Raw genomic sequence first — 14811 nt, 5'->3', positions numbered from 1 at the left:
TGGTGGGTCGCTTGGTCTCGAGTGGCCGCACCAGAGCTCCGGGCGGTTGCCCAGAGGACGCGCGCGGGTCACGTGGATTCAGAGCCACTCACAGCGACCGCTCCTGAACACCCGGGGGGTTACCAGGAGGAGGAGGAGGAACGGGGAGGGTCATTTCGACTAGGAGTGATTGATTGCCCAGGGCTACTGGTGATTGGTGGGAGGAGGCACTCACTGAGTTCCTTGGACTCCTAGTGACCGCACCTGAATACTGAGTGGCTGTCTGGAGGAAGAGGAGTGCGGCGGGTCTCTGGGACTCAGAGCGATTGTACGGGGCCCCAGGTGGCTGCTCAGAGGAGGGGCCGCATAGCCAGGCAATTAGGCGCACAGCAGGGTCCTAGGATCTAGGAGGCTTCTTGGTGGAAGAGCCCCACAGAGACACGCTGAGGGGTGCAGCGAAGGTTCCAGGACTGCAGGCAGATTCTCTGAGGAGGGGCAGCCTAAGGAGACTCATCTGCGAAGGGTGAGGCTCCCAGGCCCAGGAGGTAGGGCCGGGCCCCTGGGAACTTTGCAGAGGAAGGCAGCCCAGCCCAGGCGGTAGGCTGTATATTGAGGGAACCTTTAGGAGGGAACTGACCAATGAGAACTCCCCACCTGGTGAGTCTTCCCTGCCGGGTGAGGTTTCCCCACAAGGACGGTAAAACCAGAGACACAGGCCCAAACAGGCCTTGCCTCAGCCCACAGCCTAGGTCCCCTTTGGATGACCATTGGTCAACAAGTGGAGGCACCTCTGCCCACTAGCAGGGAATATACCTCACCTGAAGGCCACCACTCCTAGAGAAGCAGCTTCCTTGTGGAGCTCCACATTATCAACTTCCTCCAAGACTTCAGCCTACTGAAGGCTAAGAGGGGATATATATAGAAATCTTCAGAGACATTATAAGTCAATAGAGGAAACCTACAATATCTCAGTGGTCCACTGATACCTGAACAATATGAGAAAACAAGGAAAGAAAATGCTGCAAACAAATCTAGATGTTACATCAATAAAACTCAATGACAGCATGGCACAAGAAATGACAGAAAAGGAGTTCAGAATGTACATAATTACAATGATCAGGGAAGCAAACAATGAGATGAAAGAGCAAATGCAGGCATTGAATGATCGCACCAATCGACAGTTAAAAGAGCAAATACAGGAAGCAAAAGATCATTTCAATAAAGAATTAGAGATAATGAAAAAAAAACAAACAGAAATCCTTGACATGAACGAAACAATAAACCAAATTAAGAACTCCATAGAAAGCATATCCAGTAGGATAGAACACCTGGAAGACAAAACCTCAGACATTGAAGACAAACTATTTAACCTTGAAAACAAAGTTGAACAAACAGAGAAGATGGTAAGAAATCATGAACAGAATCTACAAGAACTATGGGATATCATGAAAAGGCCAAATTTAAGAATTATTGGGATTGAGGAAGGCTTAGAGAAAGAAACCAAAGGAATGAACAATCTATTCAATGAAATAATAACAGAAAATTTCCCAAATCTGAAGAATGAAATGGAAAATCAAGTTCAAGAGGCTTATAGGACTCCAAATACACAATATTACAACAGACCCACACCAAGGCACATTATAATGAAAATACCTAACATACAAAATAAAGACAGAATTTTAAAGGCTGTGAGAGAAAAGAACCAAATTACATACAGGGGGAAACCAATACAGATATCAGCAGATTTTTCAATCCAGACCCTAAAAGCTAGAAGGGCCTGGAACAACATTTTTCAAGCCCTGAAAGAAAACGGATGCCAACCAAGAATCTTATACCCAGCAAAACTTACCTTCAAATTTGACGATGAAATAAAATCCTTCCATGATAAACAAAAGCTAAAAGAATTTACAAAAACAAAGCCAGCATTACAGAACATTCTCAGCAAAATATTCCATGAGGAAGAGATGAAAAACAAAGAAGCAAATCAGGAAAGGGAGGAATTATGCTAAAGGAATTGTCAAATAAAGGAGGAAACAAGTTGTGTCAAACAAATAAATAAATAAAATTTTAAAAATGAACCAAATGACCGGGAAACCAAATCATATCTCAATAATAACCCTGAACCTTAATGGCCTGAATTCATCAATCAAAAGACATAGACTGGCAGATTGGATTAAAAAGAAAGATCCAACAATATGTTGCCTACAAGAGACTCACCTCATAGAAAAAGATACCCATAGACTAAAGGTGAAAGGATGGGGAAAAACATACCATGCACATGGACTCAGCAAAAAAGCTGGAGTATCCATTCTCATTTCAGACAATGTGGACTTCAAGCCAAAGTTAGTCAGAAGGGATAAAGAAGGTCATTTCATACTGCTTAAGGGAAGCATAAATCAGCAAGATATAACAATCATAAACATCTATGCACCAAACAGTGGCTCATCCATGTATGTCAAACAAATCCTTCTCAATTTCAGAAACCAAATAGACCATAACACAATAATACTAGGTGATTTTAACACGCCGCTCTCACCACTGGACAGATCTTCCAGACAAAAATTGAACAAAGAAACCATAGATCTCAATAACACAATCAATAATTTAGACTTAACGGACATTTATACAATATACCATCCAACCAAGAGCGAATACACTTTCTTCTCAGCAGCACATGGATCCTTCTCTAAAATAGACCATATATTATGCCATAAAGCTACTGTTAGCAAATACAAGAAGATAGAGACACTACCATGTGTTCTATCAGATCATAATGGACTGAAGTTAGAAATAAATGAAAAAGTAAAACACAGAAACTATTCCAACATCTGGAGATTAAACAATATGCTATTATATGATGAATGGATAACAGAAGATATTAGGAAGGAAATTAAAAAATTCTTAGAGGTAAATGAGAACAAAGCAACATCATATCAAAATCTCTGGGACACTATGAAAGCTCTACTTAGAGGGAAATTTATTTCATGGAGCACATTTAATAAAAGAAGTAAAACTCAACAAATAAACGACCTAACACTACAGCTCAAAGCCCTAGAAAAAGAAGAACAGACCAGCACCAAAAGTAGTAGAAGACAGGAAATAGTTAAACTCAGAGCTGAAATCAATGAAATTGAAACAAAAGAAACAGTACAAAAAATTGACAAAATAAATAGTTGGTTCTTCGAAAAAATAAACAAAATTGATAAACCTTTAGCCACACTAACAAAGAGAAGACGAGAGAAAACCCAAATCACTAAAATTCAGAATGAACAAGGAAATATCACAACAGACAGGATTGAAATACAAAACATAATTAGAAGCTATTTTGAAAATCTATACTCCAACAAAATAGAAAATTTCGAAGACATCAACAGGTTTCTAGAGACACATGAATTGCCTAAACTGAACGAGGACATACACAATTTAAATAGACCAATTTCAAGTACTGAAATTGAAGAAGTCATCAAAAGCCTACCAACAAAGAAAAGTCCGGGACCAGATGGGTTCTCAGCCGAGTTCTAGAAAACCTTTAAAGAAGAGCTCATTCCAACACTTCTCAAAGTATTCCATAAAATAAAAGAGGAGGGAACCCTCCCAAACTCATTCTATGAAGCGAATATCACACTGATACCTAAACCAGACAGAGACTCATCAAGGAAAGAAAATTTCAGACCAATATCCTTAATGAACATCGACACAAAAATTCTCAACAAAATTTTAGCAAATCGCATACAAAAACATATTAAAAAGACAGTGCACCATGATCAAGTGGGTTTCATCCCAGGGATGCAAGGTTGGTTCAACATCAGGAAATCAATAAATGTAATTCACCATATCAATAGACTTAAAGTCAAGAATCACATGATTATTTTAATAGATACAGAAAAAGCATTTGATAAAATACAGCACCCCTTCATGCTCAAAACACGAGAAAAAATAGGAATAGTGGGAACATTCCTTAACATTGTAAAGGCCATTTATGCTAAGCCCATGGCTAATATCATTCTAAACGGTGAAAAACTGAAAGCATTCCCCCTAAAAACTGGAACAAGGCAGGGATGCCCTCTTTCACCACTTCTATTTAACAACGTTCTTGAGACTCTAGCCAGAGCAATTAGAAAAAACAAAGAAAATAAAGGGATACGAATTGGAAAAGAAGAACTCAAACTATCCCTGTTCGCTGATGACATGATTATATATTTAGAGGAACCTGGAAATTCCACCAGAAAACTCTTAGAACTCATAAGTGAATTTAGTAAAATAGCAGGTTACAACATCAATGCTCATAAATCCAATGCATTTTTATACATAAGTGATGAATCTTCAGAAAGAGAAATTAGGAAAACTACCCCATTCATAATAGCCTCGAAAAAAATAAAATACTTGGGAATCAATCTCACAAAAGAGGTGAAAGACCTCTACAATGAGAACTATACAACACTAAAGATAGAAATTAAGGAACACCTTAGAAGATGGAACGATCTTCCATGTTCTTGGATAGGAAGAATTAATATTGTCAAAATGGCCATACTACCTAAAGTGCTATACAAATTCAATGCAATTCCAATTAAAATCCCAATGACGTACCTTACAGAAATAGAGCAAGCAATTATGAAATTCATCTGGAAGAATAAGAAACCCAGAATAGCTAAAGCAATCCTTAGCAGGAAGAGTGAAACAGGGGGTATTGCAATACCAGATCTTCAACTCTACTACAAAGCAATAGTAACAAAAACGGCATGGTATTGGTACCAAAATAGAAAGGTAGATCAATGGTACAGAATAGAGGACACGGACACAAACCCAAATAAATACAATTTTCTCATACTAGACAAAGGGGCCAAAAATATGCAATGGAGAAAAGATAGCCTCTTCAACAAATGGTGCTGGGAGAATTGGAAATCCATATGCAACAGAATGAAACTAAACCCATATCTCTCACCATGCACAAAACTGAATTCAAAATGGATTGAGGACCTTGGAATTAGACCAGAGACCCTGCAGATTATAGAAGAAAAAGTAGGTCCAAATCTTCACCTTGTTGGTCTAGGATCAGACTTCCTTAACAAGACTCCCATAGCACAAGAAATAAAAGCTAGAATCAACCACTGGGATAGATTCAAACTAAATAGCTTTCTCTCAGCAAAGGAAACTATCAGCAATGCGAAGAAAGAGCCTACAGAGTGGGAGAATATCTTTGCCAATCATACTTCAGATAGAGCACTAATCTCCAGAATATATAAAGAACTCAAAAAACTCTACGCCATGAATTCAAATAATCCAGTTGAAAAATGGGCCAAGGAAATGAATAGACACTTCACAGAAGAAGATCTACAAGCAGTCAACAAACATATGGAAAAATGTTCAACATCTCTAGTAATAAGAGAAATGCAAATCAAAACCACCCTAAGATTCCATCTCACCCCAATTAGAATGGCGATTATCAAGAATATGAGCAACAACAGGTGTTGGTGAGGATGTGGGGAGAAAGGTACACTCATACATTGCTGGTGGGGCTGCAAATTAGTGCAGCCACTCTGGAAAGCAGTGTGGAGATTCCTTAGAAAACTTGGAATGGACCCTCCATTTGACCCAGCTATCCCACTCCTTGGCCTATACCCAAAGGACTTCAAATCAGCATACTACAGAGATACAGCCACATCAATGTTCATAGCTGCTCAATTCACAATAGCCAGACTGTGGAACCAACCTAGATGCCCTTCAATTGATGAGTGGATAAAGAAACTGTGGTATATATATACAATGGAATATTACTCAGCCATAAAGAATGATAAAATTATGGCATTTGCAGGCAAATGGATGAAATCGGAGAATATCATGCTAAGTGAGAGAAGCCAATCTCAAAAAGCCAAAGGACAAATGATGTCGCTAATAAGTGGATGATGACACATAATGGGGGGAGGGAAGGGTTAGTGTTAGGGTTAGAGTTAGTGTTAGGGAGGGTGATAAGTATGGAGGAAGGAAGCACTGTATAGAGGGTAAAGAGGGGTGGGAGGGGTGGGGGAAAGGGAAAAAATAACAGAATGAATCATACAACATTACTCTATGTAAATTTATGATTACACAAATGGTATGCCTTTACGCCATGTACAAACAGAGAAGCAACATGTATCCCATTTGTTTACAATAAAATAAAAATAAATAAATAAATAAATAAAAATATGTCAAAATACACTCTACTTTTGTGTATATCTTAAAAAGAGCAAATAAAAATAGAAATTGTCAGAGAAGATCAAGCAACAAGGTCAAAAACAAAGACCAAATATATGTTTTCTACAATAAATGAACTTACAATATACATAGATTAAAAATAATGGATAGATATGAGATGGCAGAATATTTATTCTGTGCCCTTTTTCCCACTATGCACACACTGATTCAACAAGAAAATACAATCCAATTCCCATTGTGGAAACCCAGAAACTAGTTGAGAGGCTCCTGCATTCCATGTAAGCATGATATTAGCCATGATGAAACCAATAATATATTTAAGACACCCACTCTCCAAAATAACTATAATCACCATAGCATCATGAGACTGGAAAGAAATCCCAGCTCCCAGTTTTCTCAAAAGGGAAGGGAAAAGAAAGTACCATATGTTCAGTGCTCTGATTCTGAGGGATACTGCCTGAGATGGGACATTTTGCTTATCAGTCTCAGAGCACTAGTGGAACCTGTCATATTATAGATGCAAGGTACTATTGAGTACAAAGACTGCAGTTTGAAATAGTAAGTTAGCACATGCCATAGTCTCACTGTTGCCTCAGTGAAAAGCCAGGTATTGGATAGAACCAGCTCCTAGCTTCTACCTGTAGAGGATGGGAAAGGAATTGACCAAAAAATATACATTCTCATTGTGCTGGGGCCTTTCAAGGCACTGGTCTGTGTCTCATTTATCACATAGCTTTGTTGATAACCTAGCATACTCTAGATGCCTTTAGGTTATTGAGAAAAAGTGTTTGAATTAGCATGAATATTTTAGAAATCACTGGAACCTCTGGCCAGGCTGATTGTTTGAGGATCTCCTCCAATAGGAGTTCAGTTTGTGAGAACTGAGAGATTGAATATTTTGTTTAATGCACACAAGACTAATACAGAGATATGGGAAAATAAGGTAAAAGGAAAATGCATTCCAAGCACAGAAACAAGATAAATAACTTTTTAAAAAATCAATCCTAATGATTGATTAACCTGACAGATATTCAAAGTAACCATCATAAGCCTACTCAGTGAGGTCAGGAGAATAATGAATGAACAGTGAGAATTTTAACAAAAAGACAGGAAATATAAAAGATACCAACCATCCTTCTCCTGACACAAGCACTACTTTCTGGAAGTGTCATGAAGGAGGTCAGCTTATACCATTATTTTGTGGCCAAATAGAACTCATGTCATTCATCATCCTTGATCCATGCAGACCCAACCAAGTTTGCCATCCTTGAAAACATGGCACTATGGAGCAGTGCACCTGCCAGGGCTGCAGAGGATACAGTTAACATGCCTCTCAGGAGTGTGAAAAGCCAAAACATCTTCATGTCTATAGCTGTTACTGATGCTATTTAAACAAGCCTTAGACCAAAAGGAAAGGATAAAAAGAGTGAAGCTGAAAAAGGTAATATGACTGTTACAAGTGATGATGACACCATTCCAAAACAATGTTACATGCAGCAGTTAAAATGATGATGCTCCTAAGATAAAGAAACAGAAAATGGTACCCTATCAGTGGTCATTGGTACTAACGAGCAGCAAGGAGTTCATCATTTCTGAGTCACTTCAGAAGGACTTGTGAATGAATATTAAAATCTTGACTGACATCTTGACCCATAGAACTGAAATGACAAAATGTGTTTTCCATAATACTCCATTGGACTCAGAGGTTCTCTCAATATTCTAGTCTACTTTCCCCAATAAGTACAAATGCACTGATGAATGTTAATGATCCAACCATAACTACCAGTGTAAATCGTAGAGATATTAAAACAATTAAGAAATTTGGAGAGGCAATCAATGACTGTAAGGTGGTATAAAGGACTGGTTCTCATCCAGAAGCTGGAAAGTTCTTACTTAGTCAGTGTTGAAAAAGCTAGGATTGGACTTATTCAATTCTGCTTATCTGCTGCAACAACAGATATGTAAAATATAGTTTCTCTTTGCTCCCTGGTGGACCTAGTGATGTGAGAAGAGAAAGCCTAGATTCTATGTTTAGTGAAGTAAAATTTTAAACACAGGAGGTAATATTCTTGTCATATAGAATTTTAAGAAATGCCCTTATGCATTACATTTTTAAAACAAAATGAAGATTATGACCATTAAGGACATATAGAGAGTGTGTGTGTGTGTGTGTGTGTGTGTGTGTGTGTATAGTGTTTATATATAGTATATATTTATACAGACTAAATATATACATATATTGTATATATATACATATAGTGTGTATTTGTATATTAAGGATACTGAAAGAGAAAATATGAAATACATTTGTAAGACAATTGGAAGCAATCCTATTGCTCATATTGACCAATTCACTACTGACACTCTGAATTGTGCTCAGTTAGACAAAGAGTCCTATTTAAAAAATTCTAGCCACCTGCTCAATACTACAGGCTGTGAAAGTCATGGAAAATAAGTTGCAGTTATTGTATATTCTAACAAACTGGCAATTGGGAAAACTTTATGCTCCATTCCATGATGTCCTATATGTTATTCCTTGTTGAGAGAACAATATACCTTTAATTGCAGGAGGCGATGCACCTGAAGTAGTCCTACTATCAACTGAATGTTACTGACATCAAGAGGTATAGAGTCTTACTGCATTCATGATTTTGCAGATGCTATGGAAGTCACTCCTTCTACATTAGCCAAAAATATTGGCCTGAATCTCATTTATGTAGTAAGAAGTCTAAGAAACTTGCATGATAAAGGAGAAAATACTACAGGCATTAATGTCTGAAAGGGTATTTTTGCCAATATTCAGGGTAAGTGGTTGTCCATTCTCTGTAGGCTTCAGTCAGTGCTCTGATCCTAGCAACTGAAATTGTCTGGAGGAATTAATGTCAATCTTTTTCAATCTATTACCCAAAACTGAAGAGGTGGGAACACTTCCAAAATCAAAATTCAAAATGAAAATTCAAATCAAAATTCAGTTTTTTATTCCAAATTCATTTTATAAGGCCAGCATCACTCTGACACTAAGGCCAGGCAAAGATCCTACATGGAGTCAAAACACCTCAACAAAATGATAGTAAAGCAAATTCAGCAGGACATTAAAAGGGACATACCCAAAGACAAATTGAGATTTATCCCTGGGGTGTAAAATGACTCAACATATGCAAATTGATAAATGTGTTAACATACACAGAATGAAGGATTATAATACATTGTTTCAATGGAGGCTGAAAAAAAAATCTCTCAACAAACTAAGGAAATTAACTCCGCATAAAAAAGGCCATGTATGAAAAGTCCACAGGTGACATCCTAATTGGTGATATAAAAAGTGAAATCTTATATTCTAAGAAAGATTGCAAGGATACCAATATTCACCACTTTTATTCAGTATAGTACTACAAGTCTTAGCCAAAGAAATTAGGCAAGGAAGAAAAATTTAAAAAAGGAATCTAAGTTTGTGGATTATTTGATTTCATGTAAAGGAAACCCTAAGAACTCAACCACAAATTTGTTGAAAATTCAATAACATTGGAGGATATAAAGTCAACATGCAAAAATCAGTTATTTCTGTACACTAACAATAAACTGTCCAAAAAGGAAATTGAGAAAACAATACCATTTACAATAGCATCAAAAATAGTAAAACATTTAGGAATAAACATAACTAAGGACATGAGAATTTTTTGCCCATAAAATAAGAAAATGTACCAAAATAAATTAATGAGAATATAAATAGGTATGACTGTATCCCTTGTTCATTGCTTGGAAAACTTAATAGTGTTAAAACATCAATATTACCCAAAGAACTTTATAGATACAAGGCAATCTCTATCAAAACCCCAGTGATAGTTTTTAAAGAAATACAAAAATAATAATATTCATCTGAAACAAAGGAATTCTAATCCCAAGCGCAATTTTGAGCCATAAGAAGAAAGCGAGGGAAAAAAAAAAGAACAAAGCTGGGGACCTCACATTTACTGATTTTCAAGCATATCACAAAGCTACAATAATCAAAACTGTAATATGCTGACAAAAATAAGGGCATATAAACCAGTGGAACAGAAAAGCGAGTCATGATTTCTCATATATGACACCAAAATCTTGGCAAAAGCCAAAATAGGCAATTGGGATTACATTAAAATAAAAATCTCCGCACAACAAAAGAGCAGTAACAAAATGGATGGCAATCTGTGAAGTGAGACAATGCATTTGCAGACCATATATGTGTAAAAGGTTAATATTCAAAATATGTAAGGAATTCCTACAATGCCACATAATAAAATAAATAGGTGGTTGCAGATACAGCTGTATTAGAGTGCTTGCCTAAGATGCCAGAGGCCTTAGGTTCAATTCCCAGCACCTCCAAAACAAAAATAATTATAAAATAATAGTAACAGAATAAAACACCTGATTTAAAATGGACAAAGTATGTGAATAGACATTTCTCTAAGGAACCCATACATATGGTCAATAGGTACATGAAAAGATGTTCAACATTGCTAAGTGTCAGAAAATGCAAATCCAAACACAATGAAGTTTCACCTCACATTATTTTGGGTAAATTTTATTTAAAATACATGATAAATTTTGACCAGGATGTAGAGAATATGAACTCTTATACAAAATTATTTCAATTGTAAAATGACACAGCCACTGCCATAACAGTTGTGGAGGGTCCCCCCAAAATTAAAAACATAAATAACTTATTATTTAGAAATCCCATTTCTAGATATTCAAAAGAACTGAAATGAGGTTTTTCATTCTCATCTTCAATGCACTACTATTCACAATTCCAAGATGTGGAAATATCCTGAATATTAATCAACAAGTATACATATATTTCATAGATAATAGATGCATATATATAAATATATATATGCATAGTATATGTACATATATAAGATCACCATTTATGAAACACATCACTGTATATAAAATATATCACTATATATAAATATTTATACATATATATTAGATACAGATAAATACAGATATGTATTCAGCTTTAAAAGATAATTCTGCCATTTGTGACAACATGAATCATCTGTGAGAACATCATGTTAAGTGAAATAAGCCAGATATGGAAAGAAAAATGCTGCGATCTTCCTTGTTTTTGAAACTTAAAAAAAAAAATAGCCATATACATGGAAACAGAGTAAGATAGTAGTTACCAGAGCAGGGAAGTGTAAGTTATAAGTTATAAAGTTTTAGTTACATAGAATGAATAATCTAGATATTGAATTCACAACATAAGAGCTATGGTTAATAATACTGTATTATATGCTGTAGATTTGCCTAGAAAGTAGATTTGAAGTGTTCTTACCACAAAAAATTAACTACTGTGAGATGATGGATATGTTAATTATTTTAAATATAATAATCTTTTAGCCATTATTTGTATATCAAATATTGTTATATATTATATGTACAATAAAAGAAGTTTTTAAAAATCTAAAGAGAAGAAAATATGTAATAAATATTAGAGCAGAAATCAATGAAATGGAAAACAGGAAATCAATAGAGAAAAGCAAAAAATACCCCAATAGCAGGTTCTTTGTGAAGAATAATGAGTCTATAAAGGCTAATAAAAAGAATTTAAAACTTACCAATATTAGAAATTACCAATATTAGAAATTGTAGAAAAGATATCATCAATGATCCCTTAGATATCAATGGGATAATAAAGTATACAAGTAAATCTATGATAACCTATTCAATATTCTAGATTTAAAAGACCGATTTCTTTTCTTTTTCAAACTTTTATTTATTTATTTATTTATTTTCATGAACTCTTTACATGATAATTTACATGATAATTTTTTAAAACATTCTTTTCATACCCGTATGTAGGGTAATAATGTCTTGACTCACAATCTACCGTCTTTCCCCTTCTCACCCACCCCACCCCCTCACACCCTTCTGTACAATCCAAAGTTTCTTCATTTTTCCCTACCTACCTGCTACTATCCACTTATCAGAGAAAACATCCTGCCTTTGGTTTTTTAGGATTAGCTTATTTCACTTAACATGATATTCTCCAGTTCCATCCATTTACTAGCAAATGCCATAAGTTCATTCTTTTTTAAGGCTGAGTAATATTCCATTATATATATGTACCACATTTTCTTTATCCATTCATCTGTTGAAGGGCATCTAGGTTGGTTCCTTAGTTTTGCTGTTTTGAATTGAGCTGCTATAAACATTGATGTGGCTGCATCACTGTAGTATACTGATTTTAAGTCTTTTGGGTATAAACCGAGGAGTGGGATAGCTGGGTCAAATTGTGGTTCTATTCCAAGTTTTCTGAGGAATCTCCATACTGCTTTCCAAAGTGGTTTCACTAATCTGCAGTCCCACCAACAATGTATGAGTGTACTTTTTTCCCCACATCCTCACCAACACTTATTATTGTTTGTATTCTTGATAATTGCCATTCTGACTGGAGTGAGATGAAATCTTAGAGCAGTTTTGATTTGCATTTCTCTAATTGCAAGAGATGATGAACACTTTTTCATGTTTGTTGATCAATTGTATTTCTTTTCATGTGAAGTGTCTATTCAGTTCCTTAGCCCATTTTTTGAGTGGGTTATTTGGTTTTTTTTTTTTTTTTTTTTTTTTTTTGTGTTAAGTTTTTTGAGTTCTTTATATATCCTGGAGATTAGTGCTGTATCTGAGATGCATGTGGTAAAGATTTTTCCGATTCTGTAGGCTCGCTCTTCAAATTATTGATAGTTTAAAAGGACCAATTTCTTATAAAACAAACTGTAATAATTCATAATGAAGAAATAGACATTCTGATAGACCTAAATCTTTTTAAAAATTCAGTCTACTTACTAATCTTTCAAACCAGAAAGCACCAAGGTCATATAGCTTCACTGGTTAAATTCTCACAAGCATTTCAGAAAGAAATTATATGAATTCTTTATAGCCTTTTCCTGAAAGATAAGAGATTCTACTTTCTAATTCATTATTGCCATAATAACTAAATTAGATTAAAAACTTTTACAGGGAAGGAAATATAATATATCTCATGAACTGATGCAAAAATTCTCAACAGAATATTTTAAAATAAAATGCAAACACATATAAAAGGGATTATATATGATCAAGTGGTATTTATCCCTAATGCACAAGTCTCATTGAACATTCAAAAACTGTTAATGTAATCCATGACATGAACAGGCTAAATAAGAAAACTCACATGACCATATGAATATATGAAGAAAAATAATTTCAGAAAATCCAGTATCTGTTTGTGATAAAGCCTCAGAAAACAAAGAACAGAAGGAAAATTCCTCAATGTGATAAAATAATATCTAAAACAACCTCTACTAACCTTATACTTAGTGGTAAGAAATTAGAAGTCTCTTGCTAAGAACAGAAGCAAGACAATATCCTCTTTTGCTACTACTTTGCAACATTATAATGGAAGTCATAGGTAAAGTAATAGGATATGAAATGGAAATAGAATACATACATAATGAGAAGAAGGAAATAAACTGTCTTCACAGATGATATGATTGTTTAGAAAATTTGAAAGAACTGACCAAGAAAAATGTCCTTGAATTAAAATGCAATTATAGCTGAATCATATGGTAGTTCTATTTCTAGTTTTTTGAGGAAACTCCATAATGTTTTTCATGGTAGCCAAAATAGTTTACATCTCCACCAATAGTCTATAAATTTTCCTTATTCCCCCACATGCTTAACAGCATTTTTTTGTAATAGTAATTCTGACTGAAGTGAGATGGAATCTCAATGTAGTTGTTAAATATTTTTTAGTTGTAGATGGGCACAATATCTTTATTTATTTTTATGTGGTGCTGAGGATCGAACCCAGTACCTTGCATGTGTAAGGCATGCACTCTACCATTGGGCCTCAGCCCCAGCCTTCAATGATATAGTTTTTATTTGCATTTGATTTGCATTTCCCTGATGGCTGGAGATATTGAGCATTTTTTCATGTATGTATGGACTATTTGTACTTCTTTTGAGAAGTGTCAGTTCAGCTCATTTGCTCATTTTTGATTGCATTATTCTTTTGGTGTTAAATATTTTTAGTTTTTATATGTTCTATATATTAATCCTCTTCAGAATAGCTGGCAAAATAATTTTTCCCATTCTGTAGGCTGTCTTTTCATTCTGTTGTTTCCTTTTCTGTGCAGAAGATTTTTAATTTGATGTAATTCCATTTGTCAATTCTTGCTATTTTGTGAGCTACTAGAGTCCTATTCAGGAAACTATTGCCTATGCAAATATGTTGAAGTGTTTCTCCTATGTGTTCCTCTAATAGTTTCAAATTTTCAGGTCTTATGTTCAGTTCTTGGATTCATCTTAATTTGATTTTTGTACAGGGTGTGAGACAGGGATCTAGTTTCAATTTTCTACAGTCAGATCTCCAGTCCTGGCTATATGCCCAAAAGAATCAAAGTCAGCATAGAAAGAAATAACTGTATACCCATTTTTATTCATAGTTCTTGCCCAATAACCAAGTTATTGAATGAGCCTTGATGCTTACCAACATATGAGTGGATAAAGAAAATGTGGCATATATAAACAATGGAGTAGTATTCAGGAAAAAGAAGAATGAAATAATGTAATTTGTGAGAAAATTGATGGAATTAGAGATAATCCTGTTAAGCAAAA

General features: G+C 35.1%; 1 protein-coding gene across 8 annotated transcripts in view; it reads left to right on the top strand.

The window, feature by feature from the left end:
* ZC3H12B (zinc finger CCCH-type containing 12B) overlaps positions 1-14811 on the top strand; it is a 359165-nt gene that overhangs the window by 245910 nt on the left and 98444 nt on the right. Inside the window, exon 5 of one of the 8 annotated variants that reach the window (XM_079124092.1) lies at positions 8740-8975. The exons of the other annotated variants lie outside the window; for them this stretch is intronic. The gene's annotated coding sequence lies outside the window, so the exon portion shown is untranslated. The remainder of the gene's footprint in view (positions 1-8739; positions 8976-14811) is intronic. 8 annotated transcript variants of the gene reach the window in all.

The sequence above is a fragment of the Sciurus vulgaris genome, assembly GCF_902686455.1.
Source record: "Sciurus vulgaris genome assembly, chromosome: X".
Taxonomy (NCBI): Eukaryota; Metazoa; Chordata; class Mammalia; order Rodentia; family Sciuridae; genus Sciurus; species Sciurus vulgaris.
This window is presented reverse-complemented; position numbering and strand designations above follow the sequence as displayed.